This window comes from Sus scrofa, chromosome 7 (assembly GCF_000003025.6).
Source record: "Sus scrofa isolate TJ Tabasco breed Duroc chromosome 7, Sscrofa11.1, whole genome shotgun sequence".
Taxonomy (NCBI): Eukaryota; Metazoa; Chordata; class Mammalia; order Artiodactyla; family Suidae; genus Sus; species Sus scrofa.
In genome coordinates this window covers 81,469,540-81,491,042 of record NC_010449.5, presented here as the reverse complement: position 1 = coordinate 81,491,042, position 21,503 = coordinate 81,469,540, and the positions used below count along the sequence as shown (strand labels likewise).

The window sequence follows — 21,503 nt, the reverse complement described above, 5'->3', positions numbered from 1 at the left end:
AAAAGGATTCTGGACCACAGAGAGATTTTCCCATAGGATCAGAGTCTAGCCTATACTTAGCAGCCTCACAAAGGGGAATGGCTGAAATGAAATCAATGTCTGAAATGCCGGGGTAGGAGACACGTACAGGCAAAATATTGCAGTTATACAGAATAAAGTGGCCCCTGCTGAGCACAGCACATACACCAATGCACAACGAAAGCTCCTATAACAACCCCCTTTAATAGGCAGCGCCTCATCTCTGCCCCTCCGCCTTTATGACAGGTCACAAAAAAACAACCAGAAAACTGCATGGCAGTGTTACAGAGATCATCACAATTAAGAGCCATTTTTTTTTCTTTTTGTTCTGGGGGTACAGAGATCTTGCTACAGGAAAATAGAACCTGTGCGATTTGGTGTGAATTCATACACATGCACTGCATACAGATGCCGGAGAGAAGAGCCATGGGCAAAGGCTCATTGCGCAGATGGATCATTTGCACCTCCAATTAGGTGAGAGGAAAGATCAGGAAATCCAATTACTTCGTCTCAGGTATCTCAGTTGTTATTTCCTCCCAAACCTAGTTTTCAGGGTGAAGACTACCTTGACCACAGGCACCCAGCACTTCCATGTGTGCACCCAGGGACTAGCAAAAGCTCCTCTACGGCTCACTGCTCAGAATCAAAGTTGGAATCTTTTCCAGGATGCATCCTTTTTCTCTTCAAGGACATAATGCGTATTAAGTTGAGATATTTTCTAGGAAAAAAGTAATTGGCCAAGAACAAGTTCTACTTTCATTGTTTCAATCATTTTCCTTGGGGATTTTTTTGAACACTTGTTTTGCCAAGAGATTGCTTATCATTCTCACTGGTTTATAATCACGTCGATGCAACTGAAGTAACTTAGCAATAAACAAAGAGATCACAGCCTTTTTTTAGGCTTGATAAATCCAGAAAGCAGGCCATATACTATCAGCAGTGAAGCTAGATGGAAGCCCAGCCCATATGCACAGTGGTCTCTTTAGGTCATACTTCCCAGGTTACATGCTTTATATCTTATGCAGCCCCCCTCCTTCTTAAATGACAATCAGAACTGACAACTTGCCTTTTATGGCCAAGACAAAAAAAAAAATCAACAGAGGTTTTGTGGCTTCCTCAATATCTCATTTAATGGGCCTGAGGGCCAGTGGAAACTGCAGCAACTATAGGGTCAAGTCATTCACTGAAAAAACTCAGTACTGATGAAATGAAAAGAATATCTTTAGTGTACAGTCTGAGGCCAAATCCAGAGCAAATAAAAAGCTGCATTAACTGAATAAAGGCATAAATAAATACATGTAATTTGCAAAATAAATTAGCACCAAGTGTCAGAGAAATTTACTGCTGAAGACTTCTTCTCAGAGCCATCCTGCTTCCCTATCACCAAAACAACATCCCTCCCTAAAACATAAAAGTATTTCAATATTTGAGAAATCTATCAATGCAATATACCACAGGCAAAAAAAAAAATCATGTGGTCATCCCAACAGATACAGAAAAGTATCTCACCCCACTAGAAAGGGAAAGGAACTTCCTTAAACTGATAAAAATGTGTATATCAAAAACCTATAGCGAACAGTATATTAAGGAAAAAATACCAGATATTACCTTAAGACTGGAAGCAAGATAGGAATTCCCATTATTACTGCTACCACTTAACATGACACTAGCGGTCCTGGCCTATCCTTTAAGAAATGTGATACCCAAGTAAAATGTGTAAAGAAGCAAACTACTGTTACCAACAGGCAATATGTTCCTCATCACTAAAATACAATTAGATCAATGGATAAGCTATTGGAACCACTAAGATTATTCCAAAGACTTGCTAAAGACAAAATCATTCACAAACAATTTAGCAGCCTTTACAATACCAGCAATAAACAATTAGGAACTACAACTGTAAGGAAAAGCCACAATAGCTACAACCATAGTAAAATATCTGGGAATTTACTCAGGAATATACAAAATTTCTACGAAGAATAGTCTTAAAGTCTAACAAGGAATATAAAAGAATATCTAAATAAAAGGAGAGGACTTCTCTGCTCTCCAGGCAACTGCAACTCAGGGATACAGAGATATGGGATCAGGCACTGCTGGTGGAATAAAATGGTGCAGCCTTTCCGGGAGCATCTAGTTAACCATAGTTACATCCAGTGACACAGCAATGTTGCTCTTTGGCATAGGTTCCAGAGACTGTTACACAAGTTCGCAAGGATGCCTGGATATGAATGCTCATCACAGCATTGTTTGGGGCATGGAGAGTTATCGGCAAACTAGGTGTCCTTTCTTGGGGGAATGGAAACACCTAATTTGATAGTTAGAATCCTCCACAGCAACTGGATGCAAAAGACTGAAAATACACATGGCAATATGAATAGATTTTTTAAAGGCTAATGCTTGGTGGAAAAAGAAAGTACTAGGATATGGTCAATAGCAAAATACCATTTATATAAATTACAAAATATGCTCACAACCCATATTTTCTAAGAACTCATGCTAATAAATGGATATATACGTGTGTGTGTGTGTGTGTGTGTGTGTGTGTGTGTGTGTGAGCACATGTATTAAAGTTGTACTAGGAATCCCATTACTTCATTTCCTTCCATACTTGAAAGAAAAAGTTTCATCATCGGACATTCCAAAAGAACATTTACGGCTATTTTAAAATTTTTAGTTATACTTCACCCCACTATAAAAAGTTGTGATGTCTGCAAAAGAAGTTGTGGCTATAAAGAAGAGAGGGAACGAATAAAACAAGAAGAGACAAAACGAGGAATGAGAGGACAATAGGATAATGAGAAATAAAACTAAAAACAATCATTTTATTTCCTAAGCAAATTTAAAGAAGTCCACAATGCAACGTAGAACTTGGCAGGAAATAGAGTTTCCTGAATTTCCCTGTGTTACTCCCTTGATCTCAGAAGCCCTAGTGTGGGTTTAAAAGTCCGTCTTATGATTGACAGCCTCTGTTGGTATGTCTTTCCTTTCTTCCCTGCAGTAATGCCAAAGGAGCAGGAGAGGATGGATTTGAGGATGTGTTCCAGCCTGGCTGCCCCGCGGTTCCATCTGTGTTACTCTACTCCCACCTACTGATAAGAGGCTGCTACTTCTCCGGAAGTGCTCCTCCTCTGCCCTTTCCAAGTCTAAGCTGACTACAGCCTGAGGATCCACTGCTGTTCTTAAGTCACTTCATCTCAGAGATTTCCAGGTCAGTGTGTGTGTGTGTGTGCATGTTCTGAGAATAATTAACAGTAACCTAGTCTATCAACTGGAGAGTTACTGTTTTCCTATTCTTTTGATTTCACTCTTGACAATTGAAAAAAAAACTATCACTTGAAGATGTTTCCCTTTTTTTTTTAATTAGGAAAAAAAACAGGCATTTTGTGATAGTTTTTTTTTTCAAAGCACATCGTTATTCTATGTGTGCTGCTGTTTGGGTTGGATTTTGGGGTTTTTTTGTTTGTTTGTTTTGTTATTGTTGTTTTTGTTATTTGAATTACAAAGGATCATCTCCCCACTGGCATGAGGAGTGAGGTGGAAATTGAATGAGATGCTCAAGAAGTGGTCAGGACCCATTCCATCATGGGGTTCCCCAGCTGACAGCAGTGTGACACAAGTGCTCCTGTGTGCTGCAAAGACATGGGGAGATTCTTTGAGCACAGAAAAGTGAGGAGGAATTATAACTCCACTAAATCACCTCGTGAGCCCCGGTTCAATTATATATCAATGATTTGAGAAAGAGATTATAGCAAATTTTTTCAGGGTTGCCATTTCCATTGTGGATAAACTCCCCCTGCCCCACAAACCAGAAGAGAAGACAATTCACCTTTAAGTTTGGTCTACAAGATTAGTTGGTCTGAAAGAAATAAGGTGTCAATTTTATCTTGATTCATCACAGCTCTTTAATCAAAGTCAATGCATCACCTCCCCTGATTACCCTTCTATCAAATGCTGACCTGGAAATCTGACACCTAGCTTCCCTGTGCAGGCTGGCTAATTAAGAACTTGGTTGTTCCACCTACAGCCTTGGAGAAAAGGGGATGGCAGAGCTGCCCCAAAGAGGTGGCCTCTTTATGGAGAAGGGTCCTGGAAAGAGGTCAGTGGTAATTACCAAGCAGCAGAACAGTCCATGTACGTGCTGGACATTATTGGTCCATAAAATGTCTGGAGATTTATAGGAGAAAACAGAAGCTGTGTGTGTTGAATGTCAAACTGAACTAAATTAGCCCAGTGTGGTGTGCTGGAGAACAGTGAGCCCTGTTGGGACCATGGGAGGAGCCCTTAACAAGAGCTTGGGCCTAAGGAGAGGGGTACGCATCCCCAGATCCCCACCCACTGGCTATGTGACTTGTTCAGATGGCTGTGGGTTGCCTCCTGTGCTAGCTGAACTTCACAAATTCAACTGCAGTAATCTGGGAAAGGGAAAGAGAATTTAAAGATGAGAGGGAATCCTACCCACTGTTTCACTCAGTAAGTAATTACCCCAGAGAAAGAGGGAAAACAGACCATGGGATCTATGCCATCCTCAGCTCAGATCTCCATCTCCTCTTTCCATCTAGGAAATTCCTGTAATGAAATTCTTCATTTTTTTTTTTCATATAGCACCCCCTGCTAATTGCAAGTCTACTGCTTTATCTTATGTTTAGTTGAAGAAACAGTACTTTAATCCAAGGCAGAATAAAGGATGAGTTGTGTCGGGTTTACGGACAGTCTAATATATTGGTCCCCAACATAGCATTTCCTGCAGGAATGTCAGGATAACACAAGCACATGGAGTTTTTCACTTCCCACGCTAACTTTGAGACCCAGCACCATACAAGCTGCTTCTCCGCTACACTCAGTTTTCCCTCCATAAAATATAGAAATAGTGGAAGTACTTCTCTGCTGGGGGGACTAAATAAAAAGACCTGAACAGTGCCTGGAAAACACTAAGTGCCCTTCACTTCCTTTTCATGGGGAGTTGGAAGACCTGGATACAGATGAAGGCTGTGTCACAGGGTTACCAACTCCTACTTCTTGGACCATGTTTTCTGGTTGCATATGACAGGCCTGAAGGTCCCTTCCAGCCTTGTCCATGCTTAACCTGTGGTTTGTTACCTATGACACCATTTTTCAGACTAAATACATATGATTCTTTGTTGAAGTGGAGATATAAACAATGTTTATATCAGACTTAACTTTGCACATCTTCAATGAATGTACCACCCCCATTGTAGATGACACTTATAGAGCAAGCATTGGTTGAAAGTTTATTTTGTAGCACGCTTAGGACCTTCTTTCAACCCTCACACCACCCCTTAAATGAAGTACTGGTTTATCTCCAATTCTATGGATGAGGAAAGAGAGGCAGGGAACCTCTAAGAAATGTGTCCCCTAGGCCCCTTAGCTTAGGCAGTGGTGGACCTGGAGTTAAACCTGCTCTTTTAACCACTGTGCAATAAAAATTTTGTCTTAATTAAAGTATTTAATGAACTCCTCTTTCCATTTTCTTAGTCATAGGCCAAGAAGGGTCATATGCTTTTGTCCTCCCTGTACAATTAAGAATGAATTGAAAAGATTTCTGGTTTCATATGCAGTCTGAACACACTCATTTATATTCACGTCCTCACAAACCCCACTGAAAGTATAGTATCTAGGAGTTCTTGCTGTGTTAAGAATTAATACAGCAGGTTAAGAAACTGACGGCAGTGGCTCAGGTAGCTATGAGGGTGCAGGATGGATCCCCAGCCCAGCACAGTAGGTTAAAGGATCCAGCATTGCTGCAGCTGCAACCTATACACCACAGGGCGCTGGATTCAATCCCTGCCCTGGGAACTTCCATATGCCATGGGGTGTGACTATAAAATTAAAATCAAAAAAAAAGAAAGTGTAGTATTGATGTATGTATGAAAGGAAATAAGTCCAGAACTATGTTAAGAAACAAAAGGTGGAATGGTATAGCAATCAGCAAAACATAAACTGCAAAAAGGATTCCACATTAGGTTTGTTAAATTAGATATTGATTTTTTAAAAAAACAAAAAGCACACAGTGGACAATGCCAACTGCTATAATAAGCAAAAGAGTCATCTGGAGGAGAGATTAGTACCAGTTTCCCTGAGACGGCAAAACTCAGGGAGCAAGAGAAAAAAGGGGCCATGGGAGAAAGGGATTGGGGGATTGGAGCCCTCCTTCAAACACTGTGATTTTCCTGCTCAATTTCTAGGCCACTGAAAGCAACAATCACTACCTCCCAGTTGAAATCTAGGGACTGCTTTAATGACAAATGCTTGGCCAGGAGAGAATGAGGGCTCCTTAGGTGGGTGTTGTGTCTCCACTGTAAAGGCCCCCATGTTGCAGCATGGAGTATGCACGGAGGAAGAGCAGGTGTTGGCCTGCCTGCTGACCTCCCTGCTCCCAGCTCACAGACCCCCAGGCTGTAGTCCCAGTGGCCTGTGTATGGAAAGAGAAGGGATCAAGATCCCAGGAAAGCCAAGCCAGCTGACTACACTTACCAACATATGTTTCCATTCACAAATTTGAATAGGCAGCCAGGAATTAGTGTATATTTTCGCGATACAAAACAGGTATCGCGAAAGATGAAAACCAAGATGAGCAAATATAACTTTCAACCCCCAGGAAAGAAGTTGTCAGGAAATAGAAGAGAGTTGTTGGTAGCCCAGGAAAAAAAGTCCTAACTTTTTAAATCCATAAAACAAAAGCAGGAACATTCAGGGATTTTGTGAGTTTTTGGAAATTAGAAATATAATGGATTTTGAGAGTTTTTGGAAATTAAAAAGGATTGAAATCAAAGAAATCTCTATAACATTGCTCAAAAAGAAAAAGGAAAATATAAGAGAGAAAATAGCCAACATGAAGATCAATCCATGAAGTTCAATAGACAAAAAAAATTTTTTTAATGGAGAGGAGAAAATAATCAAAACAACTGAAAATTACCAAGAAAATATGAACCTTATGATTGAAAGATTCCACTGAATGCTAAGCAGGATAAATTAAAAAATGTAAAGAAATCTCAGAATGCCAGGATAAAGAAATCATCTTAAAAGCTATTAGAGACATTTGAAGAACTAGTTTATTTACAAAGGAACAAGAATCAGATTGGCATCAGACTTGTCATCAGAAAAATTAACTACTAGGAGATAACAGAGAGTTGTCTTAAGAGTTATAAAAGGAAATTATTTTGACCTCAGATTCAATATCATCCAAACTATCAGTCAGGAATGGATAAAATGTATACTTTTTTAGACACAGCAAAAAAATTTAAAAACTTTAAATATTGTTTGAAAACATACTCCAGGAAAATGAGGACACAAACAAAAACAGAATGAAAGAAAACATAGGATCTTAAAATTAGAGGAACTAATTTGGATGAAAAATAAAATGAACCCCTGGCATCCATGCTGTGTAAAAAGCTTGACTGATCCAAAGACAGAGGAGGTCATACTGTGCTTGGAAAAATTTAAGAAAATTAAAGTGATTCTATTCAACAATATGACTCAGTAGCTGAAAGTTAGTAGAAATGTGGTAGAAAGCATGTATGTTTTCTCGGTAAGAAAAAAAAAAAAAAAAAGAATTAGAAACTCCAGTAAACTAAAAATGATACATGCAAAGACGTGCTCAAATACAAATTATTTTGCAAGTAGTCATGATAGATAAGCATAAGTCCTGTCCAGTGATTAATACAAAAAATCACTACCTAGAGACACAAGTTGAAGTGCAATTCTGTTGGCTTTTTTGTCTGTTCACCAATTCTTGCAGTAACACTGAGGTCCTGGAAGGCAATGAACAATACGGTATTTTGCTCCCAGATAAAAGGTGAAAGAAGCTCAGACCACCACAAAACTGAGGTCCATTGTGGTCAAGTTTAGCATAAGTTCCTGATAACATCAAGAATGTCAACTAATTATTATGCCTAAGGTTTCTTCTGAGTTTAAAATGTGCATAAGTTGAGGTTTGAAGTTTTTAAAGCGCTAGAGAGCTCATTTCTTATCTCCCATAAATTTTGTTAGGCAACAGTTGTGATTCTAGCTAATTATTTTCATTCTAATGCTGCAAGTTGTATTTAGCCAAAATTATTTTTTAAATTATTACATTGATAAAATATTATTTTGAAAGGGTTTATATAATGCAGAAAGATGGAGCTTCTGAACCCTGGGAAAAGCAATCCTTAGCCTCACAGCCAATAAAACTATCAACTACACTTGTAAAATGGCAACAGGTGTGTGTGGACTTGACGGGCAAAAACTGAGTAAGTGCAAGATGGATGCATTGCTGTCTTCAAGTTTCATTTCCCTGGCAGCTTTTTATGTTTCTCTTTCTTGTGTAGGAGTGGGTATCTGAACCTCTGCTCTGTGCCTGGCTGGATTTCCAGTCTATGACCTCTTCCTGCTCCCACTCCTGCCCTCTCTCTAGGCATATCTTCATTTCACCATCATTTTCCTTCTTCCCCTATGTTCTCACCTCTCCCCCTGGACAGTCAAAAGTACGGAATCAAGAGTTATATTTTCAACTCTTTATTCTTCGGATAGCTTAATGGTCACAAGTATGACGTTTAATTTTATTCTCAAAAATAGATAAATAAGTAACTAAAGCCAGCCTCAAGGCTGAGTGGTCTATATATATGTATATATAATATATATTTTAAATTTAGAATAACTTTAGATTTATACCAACATTGCAAAGTGTACAGAGTTCCTATAAACCCATATACAGTTTCTCCTATTGCTAACAACTTCCATTAGTATGGCACATTTGCCACAATTCATGAACTAATATTGATACATGGTAAATCAAAATTCATATTTTATTCCAGTTTCCTTAGTTTTTACCTAATGTCCATTTTCTGTTCCAGGATCTCACCCATGATACTGCATTGCCTTTAGCCATCATGTCTCTTTAGGTTTCTTTTAACTATGATCATTTATCAGACTCTTCTTGTTTTTGATGACTCTGATGGTTCTGAGAAATACTGGCCAGGTATTTTGCTAAAATGCCCTTGAATTGTGATTTGTCTTCTGTTTTCCTCATTATTGGATTAACAGTCATGTATTTTGGGAGGAAGACCACAGAGGTAAATTGCCATTCTCATCATCACGTACTATCAACGTGACTTATTCAGGTTTGCATTGACCTTGATGTTGACCTTGAGGTAGTGTTGGTCAGGATTCTACACTGTAAAGTTATTTTACCCCCTTTTCATGCTGTGCTCTTTGGAGGAAAGCCACTCTGTGAAGATGTCTTTTAAGTAAGCTTTTGGTTGACTTGATTTTTCCTGTCAATCAGTAGAAAATCAATACAAACTTCCCCATAAAGGATTAAATAACACAGTGGTCAAATTAGGTCTTAGAGTCATATAAATACACCCCACAATTGTACGTTGTGGGAAATGTGGGACAACCAGAGGAAAAGTACACTCAAGAGAAAAGTAACATTAACTTAATCCCAATCACCAACGATAAGTATTCATTAATCCCCTGAGTCAACCTGTAGGTTTTCCACCTCCCAAATATCCTCAGATGACAATCCAAGTCTGAAGAGTCTGGTACCTTCGCTGAAGAGCTGCTGCTTTGGTCCCTGGAGGAGTTTGAGCCACATGGTCTCTATTCTGTAACAGTTCTCACCTTCTGGGGCAGGACAGGTCAGTCCTAGGCATGAAGAACTCAATGAGACCTTCTAGCTTCGCCATTCACATGGCTTGAGGTAAGCACCTTGATTTACTGGAGAGCAATAAATCAGGTGTGTTTATATCACAAAATTATCGTAAGCCTCAATTTAAATAGTATAATTTCACAATAGTATAATATTCACAAACATGAATATCCATGTTAAAGGTAAAGCACCAAAGCAGAGCTAACCAGGAAGGTATTACAGATCCTTAACCCACTTATCGAAGCCAAGTATTGAACCTGCATCCTCCCAGAGACAATATTGGGTCCTTAACCCACTGAGCCACAACAGTACTCTGAGTTTGTATCTTCTGGGATTTTGTTGTTGTTGTTGTTTAAAGTGGCAATTCAGAGTGACTCTCCAGATTCACTGTCCAAGTAACCAGTGAAGTTGTAAAACTTTGTATTCATTCAACAAAGCATGATTTCTAAAGGAAAGCACTCTTTAAATAAACTTATGTTATTTTAAAAGTTAGAAAGTTATTTGCCCCTTCCTCTGAAGCACTTCCTTGACCCCAGTGTAGTTTCTGCTTACCCACTGTTCTTGAATGCCTTTAGCCATTCTTCAAATAGCCATTGCTTTGCTAGATCATCATAACTCACAGGGAATAGCCAGATGTCCTCTGAGCTATTTGTCCGAAATGATGGTAATATTTTAGGAAAGGCATCGACAAGCAACACATTTCTGAATTCCGTTTAGCATATTGAGCTTAAGCAGTGAGAATTGGGGATCTGCCCTCCAAGGTTACCCAAGGGGAAGAGAGAAGAGTGACTATATGTTGAGGACTCACTAAGTGTTAGAGACCTTGACAGGCACCTTGTAGATGTCATCCATTCATTCTCTCCAAAAGGCCAGGGTGTATACAATGGCATTCAAACACAGTGCTCAGATACCTGAAGTCATAGGCAATCCCACGTGATAAATGCTGAGATATGGGAAAATACAGACCATTTTTGTCAGTGAACTCTGGAGAGAAACAGACAGGAAGAATAACTTGGAATAAAAGACAGGGAGAAAGATGTACTCCAGGCAACAAATTGGAAGTAAATATAAAAAATAAAAATCCATCCATTTTTAAATAAATGTCTGATATGATTGAACAGTTTATAAATATTCATCCATGCCCCTGGACTTCTAAGACTTTCCATAGCTGCTTCTGCTCAAATATGGGTATATTAGTATGGGTATATTTTTAGATTGTGCTTATACTACTTTTTTTTAACCATCTACACTTAGCAAAGCACTTTTAATATATTTTCATATTCAATCCCACATTAGAATCAAGAGGAAGGGAATAAGTCTTTGCTTTCAATTACATGCCAATTATAAAGGAGCTTTATAGAAATTATTTCATTTCATTGAATTGTCCATTCAAATTTAAATAAAAGCAGTATTTCTATTTTATAAGAGGGGAAACAAAGGCTTAGCAAGGTGAGCTGCATAGTCAGGGTTATACAGCCAGAGGACAGGATGAGACCAAGCTCCAAATACTCAGGCTCAAAGAGATTTTAACTCTCCAATGGCTGCTCCACAATGCAATGGTATCCTGGAGCTTCAATGAGGCCTGCTCACCAGGGATGCTTCAGCAGAGGCTGAGCCCCGAGAGGCAATCAATGAATTGCAGAAAAGCTCTCTCCCTTAGGAAGAAAGTCTGGAGGATACTGCCTCTCAGATCCTTTCCAACTTCCCAGTTTGTTAGATTGCTGAACTCAGGGGTCATTAGGGCTCTTCACATATATTTCAGTTATTTCCTTCTTCTGGAATGTAGGTGTGCCCTATGCCTTGTTTTGGCCAATGAAATGTAAACAGATGCAACGTGCATCTCTTAAAGCAAAGCAAAGCTTAAGAGTGAGGCACAACCCACCTTGCTCCATCTCCATCACTTCAGTGTGTCTGTCTCTCAAGGCAAGTGATGGGATCTCCTTCAGCTGAACAATTTCAATGAGCAGAGCCCCCTACTGACCTGCAGTGGGACTGCACTATAAGCAGGAATCAAACTGGTTTTAAATAACTGAGATTGGAGAGTTTTGTTATCTCCATGTAACCCAGCTGATCCTGACTGATGTGGTGGCATTTTAGATCTTAACTCTTCAGAGACAACCTCTAGAACTGACTTCCTACATGACTGAATGGAGGAGGTGGGGCAGTCCTAGCAGAGAAATTCTGCAGGGACAAGCAAGTGACCTGGACCAAAGGAAAGCCCCTCTGAGTTAAGAGCATGAGAAGTGAGAAGAAATGCAGCAGAAGAGGGGTATTTCCATTCAGGGAGTAGAGTTCTCCCTGGCAATCACTTGGGCACACAATCCAGTAATTTACCACTTGTGCATTCTTTTGTCTCCCAAGAGGAAAGCAGAGGGCTTTCTTTCTAGAAAAAATATTGACCTTTTCTATCATACAGACAGACTAGCAGCAATTTAACAATGATTCCTGCAGTTCATCCCCCAGGACATCAGCTGTGCAAGGGAGAATATTGATTTTTGTCTTTTTTAAAAATAAACTTACTAAAATAAGCACAGTGTATATGGTGTTTTTTAATGTAGAAGAAGGTTGAATTTAAAAAAAAATAAACAATGAATTACAGCATCAGGATGATATGAAAGGGATGTTTGAGCTTTCAGAGAGCAAATCCACCAAGAATAATATCCCACCACTTTACCTGTGCATCTTGGGACAACCAATGCTTTAAATATGGATACGGTTCAGTCTATTTTAATGAACTTCACATCTGCATCTCAGGACAGTTTCAGCAGAACTTAAGCTTTTTTTTTTTTTTTTTCAGGACCGCACTTGCAGCATATGGAGGTTCTCAGCCTAGGGGTCTAATTGGTGCTACAGTTGCTGGTCTATGCCACAGCCACAGCCACATCAGATCCGAACCACATCTGCAACCTACACCACAGCTCATGGAAACACTGGATCCTTAACCCACTGAATGAGGCTAGGGATCGAACCCGTAACCTCATGGTTCCTAGTCAGATTCATTTCTGCTGCGCCATGATGGGAACTCCAGAAATAAGCTTTACTGGGAAAAAAGGTTGTCTGGAGTTTTGGAGAGACCTAATTGCTCTTCCCCAGAGTCCAGCCCAGCAGCCCAGCTTCAGCCATGGGCACTCACTAAGCACAGCCATCTCTGGGCACAGCAGAACAAGACATCCTGGTGGCACAGGAAGAGTTCAAGTGAAAAGTTCCATCCAGATGACACAGCTTACAACTCAGGCTTCTAAGTGAGACTGGCCCCAGCTCCCATAACCCATGCAGACAACTTCCAGTGAAAAATGGGCTCCAAAATAGCAGAATTTCATTTCTGATGTTACTCCTTTCTTATACCTCAACAGATTTTATTCTGCATTACTCCAGAAAAAAAAAAAAAAAAAGTTGTACCACTTGATAGGCCACAGTAACATTAATTGGAATCTTTTAGACTGTTTAAGTGGTTACTCACCTTTAATATCTGTTCTCCAGAAAATGCATGCAAGCTTTGTGCAAGAGCACCTTTATATAATCACAGGCCCTTCTTAAGCGTTTGGCTGATTACTGACAATGCAAATGAGGAACGTTTGGCCACCCCTATTTTGAGGACCATCTTCCACCACAGTTAATGTCAACTTGAGGTACTAAATGAGGTCTGTGGGGCTTATTGTTAATACATCATTCCTCTCACCAGGCTAGAAATACTGCATATAATGTATATGAAAATATTTGCTCAATTACACTGTTGCAGAATTCTTTTTATTTTTTTGGTTTTTTGTTTGTGTGTTTTTTTTAATTTTTTTAATTTTTTTTTCCGCTGTACAGCATGGGGACCAAGTTACACATACATGTATACATACTTTTTCCTCCCACTGTTGTGTTGCGATGTAAGTATCTAGACATAGTTCTCAATGCTACACAGTAGGATCTCATTGTAAATCCATTCCAAGAGCAATACTTTGCATCCGTTAACCCCAAGCTCTGGATCCCTCCCACTCCCTCCCTCCTCCCCCACCTCACCGCAGGCAGCCACAAGTCTCTTCTCCAAGTCTATGATTTTCTTTTCTGTGGGAAGGTTCATTTGTGCTGTATATTAGATTCCAGTTATAAGTGATATCATATGTATTTATCTTTCTCTTTCTGACTTATTTCACTCAGTATGAGAGTCTCTAGTTCCATCCATGTTGCTGCAAATGGCATTATTTCGTTCTTTTTTATGGCTTAGTAGTACTGTTGCAGAATTCTTTATTCCCATGTGAAAATCAAAAAATTGTTCATTACAAGGATAAGGATAGATGGAAATGTTGGGGACAGAGCAAGTGGGACAGCTATCCCAAAGCTGAACAAGTGCTTCACTACAGCGAAATAGATTTTTGTCATTCCCCAAACCTTTTCCTTAAAATTCCACCTTGACTGAGTTTTTAGGCCCTGACTAGATAGAGGCTTTTCAGCTCCCCTTTTGAGAAGCTGATTAAGTCCATACACCGACCACTTTACAGTCCAGGGCCGCTGTGCAACAGTCTCCCTGGGGTGGCGCAGGGCCAGGTACCAGATAACTAGCAACAGCCTCTATACCCCAGAGCCCACAAAAAATATTCCAGTTAGCTAATCTATATGAACAAGAAACCAAGCTAACACCACCACACCGGTCATACAAGACCTGCCCCAACAACTCTGCTTGCTTTTATCCCGTCCCCTGGTACAAACCCCCACATGGCCCTGCCTGACAGCCTTCTCTCACCCTAAGGTATACGCAACAAAGTGCTGTGTCTTTCACCTATGTGAGCATGAGTGTGTTTCATCAGACCATCAAAATAACTTTTAAACCTTATAAAATACCATGGAGAACTGAATAGATCCTTTTCTTCATACAAAAAGCTCAAATACATAGGCTTGTTCCAGCCCCACAGTCATTTGGACTAACCTGACCAATTAGAAGCATTGAAATCGCTTGCTGGGAGCAGCCAAGACCATGAAGTAAACACCACCATTGACCATCATTCAAACACTTCTCATCAGTGGCCTCAATTCCTGGTCTCGGGAAATGTAGACACTGTTTATTTCTACTGCCCTTATTAGGTCTATTTCCACTCACCTCATTGACTCAGTATGTAGCAGAGTTCCCATTATACAGCATTTGTTCAATCAATGCATGTTGAATGCATGAGATCCAAGACCAAAAATGCATGGGAAAATCTAGCCCATTCATTCAGAAACTCAACACATATATAATGACTGGCTATGTTCCAATCACGTGGGTTTCCAAAATGACAACATAGTCCATGTCCATATCTAAGGAGCTACTAGCAATTTGCCAGCATTAATTAGTTTTCACTCATGGGTCATGACATTTAAAGATTTAGTTCAACTCTTATTTGAGTTCAAGTCTCATCTCCTGATTAAAACATTAAAACATTCTCAGAGACTTCCCCTTCTCTTATCTCCAAGCAGCCATCATACCGTATATCTGTTTGCTGATGCTGAGTTCCCTGAGTTCTCTAATGTATCTTCTTATCTCCAATGCTAAGCATACTGTTGCCCAGGACTTAGCAGGGGCTCAGCAGGTACTGGTCAAATGAATGAATAGTAAATAAATGAATATATTTCCTACCAAGTGCTTTGCATTATGTAGAAGCTGAGAAAGGTAACCGAGAGGAGAGTTGACTAAAACAATAGTTCTCAAACCTGAATAGGCATCAAAAATCCCTGGAGGGTTTGTAAAGACACAGAGTGCTGGGCTCCAGACCTACTCTCAATTGTGTAAGTCTGGGAAGAGGTCCGAGGATGTTCATTTCTAATGAGTCCCCAGGTGAGACTGATGCTGCAGATCTAGGGACCACACCATGAGAACTATTGGTCTGAAGGAGAAATTTAATGTAACTCCCCTGATGTCAGGGAGCTTACTGTGAACACATGCTTACAGGGAGGAAGCAGAAGAATAATGATGAGATTGTGGAATAACAAGATTACTAAAAACATTCCACAGACAGCAGGGTGGAAAGGGTGTATCAAGGCTGACTTCATTAACTTATTTCAAAGAGAAGGAAACAAACAAATCCTAAAAAGGGTGAATGATTTGTCAGAGGTCAACTCACAAGAGAAATGCTTGCATGTGAGCACGGAATGGCATGTTCCAAATTGTCCGTTTCTTTATTCTTGATCCCAAACTGGATACATTTACATCAACAGTAAAATGAACAAATATATTAGGGAATATAGTCATACAAAGGAATGCTACATCACAATTTTTAAAATATAACTACAGCTGTGTGCAACAATATTGATGAATCTCACAAATGCTGAATGAGAGAAGGTAGACGCAAAAGAGCACATTGTATTTAATTCTATTTAGACGAAATTCAAAGAAAGATGAAACAATTATATCTTAGCAAAAAAATGAATCTACCTTGGAGGTCAGAACAGTTACTTTCGAGAACAAGGAAGGAAAGTAATTTGGGGGGACCCCAAGGGAATTTCTGGGGCTGTTGTTGATAACCTACTTCTTGACCTGGGGGCGGGGTTCCAAAAGTATGCTCTCTTTGAAACGCTCACATTTTTCTGCATGCATATTATACTTCAAAACCCAGGATTTTTTAAGTGGCTGAAAGGAAGAAAATAGAAATGGAGCTGAATCAGTGAATCAAGTCCCTGTCCTGGGAGCTGGCCCAGAATCCCCTTCCAGTACAGGCAGGTGGTGAGCTCTCCAAGGGGCCAGAAAGAAACAGGGTCATTCCAGATGCTTATTCCAGGCCAATTCCACAGGCCCAACCAGTGAAATGGTGAGATAACCTTGAAAGTACAAATTAATCCTTGACATGAGAATTGCAGAGCTGAAACATACTTGGGAGATCATTAAAGGTCATTAGAAGGTCTTAGAGCAAATAAAGTCTTCCACATAAACTAGCTCAGTATTTATCTCAGCTGGGAGGTGGGGCTGGGGGAGCTCTTGCTTGGCTGAACCCCACCACCACCACTGCAATCAAAATATTTTCTCATTGGCTCCTATAACTTTTGAAGAAGAATTAGGTCTAAACCCCCAAGATAACATTTTCTTTTTCCTAAACCCCTTTGTTGGGAGGTGTTTTCACAAACTGTGAAAGCTTCTGAGTGATCTGGAAGTATTGATCCCAGATCCTTTCTTGGGAGATTACACTGTGTTTGTCCGAAACATTTCTGTAAGCCAAGCGGCTAACCAGCTCTGCAGACATTGTACACATCTGGTTGGTTCGGAAATACAGCCTCCTAACTGATCTATTACAGTAAATGGTCTAGACAGCTCAACTGGAACTCTTCGCCTTTTTATACTTCATAAACTTGTATCTAAGTGCAGGTGAAGGCAGCCGTAAATATAAAAACCACCAGAGCGGAATGGCCTTTGATTCTTTGTTTATCACAGGCTAATTAAAACACAAGCTGAACATAACTCAGTTCTTTAATGGAGGTTACCAGATGTGTTATTACTTCACCCTCCTCAGTATGAAGTCCTTGTATAATAACTATAATTTTTTATTTAGTATGGCAGCCCTGCTATAGTTAAGGGTGTGTCTTTCTTTTGATTACAAGGCCCACATTTGAAGGAGGGGGAAGAGGATGGTTAACTGCTGAGAACATGTTCTCTGGGCATTGAAACTATGATTAATATAAGCCTTGTCCAGGAGTGAATTCCTGGGTGCCCTGCATACTATAGTTACACACTATGCCAAAGACACATTTTCACTGGAAGTATAATTACTGACTTTTAAAAGTCACCTTTCATCCCAACAAACCCAGTTCTCTCTGAAGTGTTAGAGAGCCATTACAAATTACAGTTAGAGTAATAGCCTCGGCCATTCAGCCAACACTTAAGAAACACTTCAGCTGCCTGGAGCAGGAAAGGTCAAACTTGCAGGGCCACCCCTCCTTAGTTGGGAAATCATGTGGATCTTTTTCCAGCAGGGTGGCCCTGCTGAATGACCCAGGAACTCTGAGCATCTGGAATTGGCCACACATTCCTAGGTAGATGGCCCAGCAAGCACCACAAACCCTTGGGCATCCAAGATACACAACTGCACAATGTTATTGGTGGAGTTGGAAGGAGCATAACAATGAAATACCAACAACCAGCTATAAGACACTAGCTCTCAAATACCACCTCCCAACTCAGAATCCTTACAAGACTCACCTGAAGCCTAGATAGACTCACCTCCAACGGATGTCTACTTGGATGTTCTCCAGGCACTTTAAATACAGTATTTGCAAAACAGAATTTCTTGTGTTCTCTGCAAAACCAAGCTTAGGTCCTATAGCTCAGAAATCACACCACCCATCACTTATTTGCCAAATCTTCAAACCTGGGCTTCACCTTCAGCTCTCCCTCTTCTCCAAAATCAGTGCACACCCAAGATTTGCTGATGCTCCCTGTGACCTTCTGACCCACACTTCTGCCACGATCCTCCTTCTAGTTCAGATTATCGTAGCATCTTAGTCCCTAAAACAAGGTTTCTCAACCAGAGACAATTTCACATCCCTCCTCCACACACACACACACACACACACACACACACACACACACACTCACACTCACACGCTCACACACACACATGCACACACACCCCAGGAGACATTTAACAATGTCTGGAGATATTTTTGATTGTCATAGTTGGAGGCTGGTATGATGCTACTGGCATCTGGTGGGTAGAGGCTAGGATGCTGCTAAATATCCAGTAATGCAAAGAACAGTCGCTACAGCAAGGAGTAACGAGTCCAAAATATCAGTAGTACTGAGATTGAGAAACCCTGCCCTAAAACATCTCACTGCCAAAGTGCCAGGGTGAACTCCACAAACACAAATCTTAACACATGACACTCCTGTTCGAACCTTTCAAATATGATCTAGAGCAAAGTCCCCAAGGCCCTTCACACTCTGTCCCCAGCCTGCCTTCTGATCTCACAGTAATTGCTCTCATCGGCCTTCCCTGCAGGCTCCATGCTTCAAATGTCCACATCCAGATTCTTTTAGTTCCTGGAACTTCTGGGTCTCTGGACAAAATTTTCTGCCTCTATCCATCAAGGAGTTAAACTGTACTAAGGGAACTCTTACTCAGTCTTCATATTTCTGCCTAACCCGATCTCCTATTCAGGGTGTGGCCTCTGCACTCCCAGGGCATTTGTGTTTTTACCATCCTTCACCTTGACTCTATGTGTCACTGAGACTTATGTATGCTCCCTCTGGGCAAGGACCTTGTCTGTCTGTCTGCTCTCTCCCCTGTCTGCCTTACAATAGGGCACTCAATACCTGTTCATAAAAATAATGAACAAACAGCATAATAATACAGTAAAGCTAGTCTCTGGGGATATTTAGATTTGAGCAACTCAGTCAAACAAAAACTTGTGTCTTAAGCATATATAATTTTCTATACTTTGGCTCATTCATTAAATCTGTGTCTCAGACACTTAGGATTTTAAAGTCATCTACTTTAGCTTCTCATTGTATGCCCATGTCTCCTCCACACAAATGCATGCACATACACAAATGCAAACATACACACACACACACACACACACACACACACACACACACACACATGACCAAAGACAACCAGCCTTGACCTGGTCACGTATAGTAACAGCTGTCTGACTTCTCTTGAGACAGTTAGTTCCATATTAGAAACCAGTTATTTCTTCATACTAAGCCTTAATGCATCTCATCCATTGTTAGTTCCAGTGCCTCTGGGTCCCCATAGGACAAGCCAAACTCCTTCCCCTTTCATCTGACAGATAGACCATCAGCCTCTCCCCCATAGCCATAGCTCAGTGTTTATCTCTTTTTAAAATTGTCTTAATGTCTGAACCAATTCCACTTGGTCAAATTCTGTCTCAAGGTGTCTTTGGAACAGTGGTTAGCATCACACAGAGAGATAGCATCCCAAATCACTGCCAAATCTTTGGAGAACAATATGACAGTATCCACCAAAATTTTAAATGCACTTTCCCTTTCATCCAATAATCTATATTTCCAGTAATTCATCCTCATATGTGATCAAAGGCACATGCACAATAATGTTTCCATCATAGCACTCTTTTCAAAGGCAGAAGATTGGGATCTTTAAGAAGATATTCATCTTTCGAGCACGGGTTCATAAACCATGGTCTATCCACACAATAGGATGCTAGAAAGAATGAGGTGACCTTCCACATACTGAAGTGAAACATCCACAGGGTATGTCGTCACATGCAAAAAAACCAAGTGTAGAACCTTGCACAATGTCATGCTCCCCATGGTAAGAAGAGTGAAGGAAGGGGGAAGAAAAAAGAGAAAGTGAGACAGATGTGTGTTCTAAGAAGGAGAAAGTACCCTACTTACATTACTGTTTAGTCTTTCTCCTTTTGCTCTAATTGGTAAGAACCTGGTAGACAGTCAATGAGTAACATAAATGCTGCCTAACAAGGAAGAAGCACAATTTCAGAGAAAACTGCAACTTTCCTGGGCCTATAAGGAGTCACCATTCTTTTGTGTCATTTAATTGTGATGTAATTAGCTGAGTTTACACAGATAAACCCAATTGAAGAGTGGAGCGGGGGAGGTAAAATATAGGAGATACAAGGTTATTCAAATAATGGATAGTGCTTGTCTAGAAAAAGATTACTTCCTTGAATTAAAGTAGTGATTTCTCCATAAGCTGGCTTCCCAAAGTGCTGTGGCTACTTATTCACTAAAAGACAACCGCTAGCACACAGCAAGCCCAAACTTATACTCAGTTGACTACTCTCTTATTTAGATGGTTCCAAAAAGCCACACTCTGCTAACCTTACCAGCTTCTTTTTGTAAGATTTTTAAGAATTAAGAGAATATTCTGTGCATTATTATTGTTGATGTGTATATAACATTGGCTAAAAATAAGTGTTCTGACATTAACTCACCCTTGAAAATGGGCCATTGCTTAAACTTTAAATAAATTAAAGAACTTTTATTTCTTAGTTAACAGGTAAATGAAACAGTGCTCAATATCACTCATCTTCAAGGAAATGCAAACAAAACCACAATAAGGTATCACCTCACACCGGTTAGAAAGGCTATCATTTAAGGGAACAAGAGATAACAAGTGTGGGTGAGGATGTGGAGAAAAGGGAACACTTGTGCATTGTTGATGGGAATATCAATCAGTGCAGCCACTATGGAAAACAGCAAGGAGGTTCCTCAAAACACTAAAATTACAACTACCATAGGATCCAGTAATTCTCCTTCTGAGTATATAGCCAAAAGAAATGAAATCATGGTCTTGAAGAGATAGTTGCTCCCCCATGTTCGCTGCACCATTATTTACAATAGCCACAACCTAGAAACAATCTGAGTGTCCACTGATGGAAGAATAGATAAAGAAAATGTGAAAATGTGAGATATGTATGTGTGTATACATTGACCTTGAGGGCATTACATTTTCATGTAATAAATATATATATATATGTATGTATTGACCTTGAGGGCACTAGGCTAAATGAAATGTCATACAGAGAAGCACGGAGAAGGACCAATACTGCCAATAATGTATAATCTCATTTATATGTAGAATCTAACAAAAGAAAACTCATATAAACAGAAAACAGACTGATGGTTGCCAGAGGCAGAGGGTGAAATTGAGAAAAATGGGTGAAGGTGGTTAAAAGGTACAAAAATTCAGAATAAAGAAAAAAGAAGAAAACGGGTCACTGCTTAAATTTTAAACGATTTTTTTTTTTTTTTGGTCTTTTTAGGACCACACCCATAGCATATGAAAGTTCCAAGACTAGGGCTTGAACCAGAGCTGTGGCTGCTTGCCTGTGCCACAGCTCATGGCCACACTAGGATCCTTAACTCTCTGAGCAAGGTCAGGTA

At 40.0% G+C, this 21,503-nt stretch overlaps 1 long non-coding RNA gene across 1 annotated transcript in view; it reads right to left on the bottom strand.

The window, feature by feature from the left end:
- The window catches only part of LOC106504490, a 517,287-nt gene that overhangs the window by 494,694 nt on the left and 1,090 nt on the right, over positions 1-21,503 (bottom strand). The gene's annotated exons all lie outside the window — the stretch shown is intronic.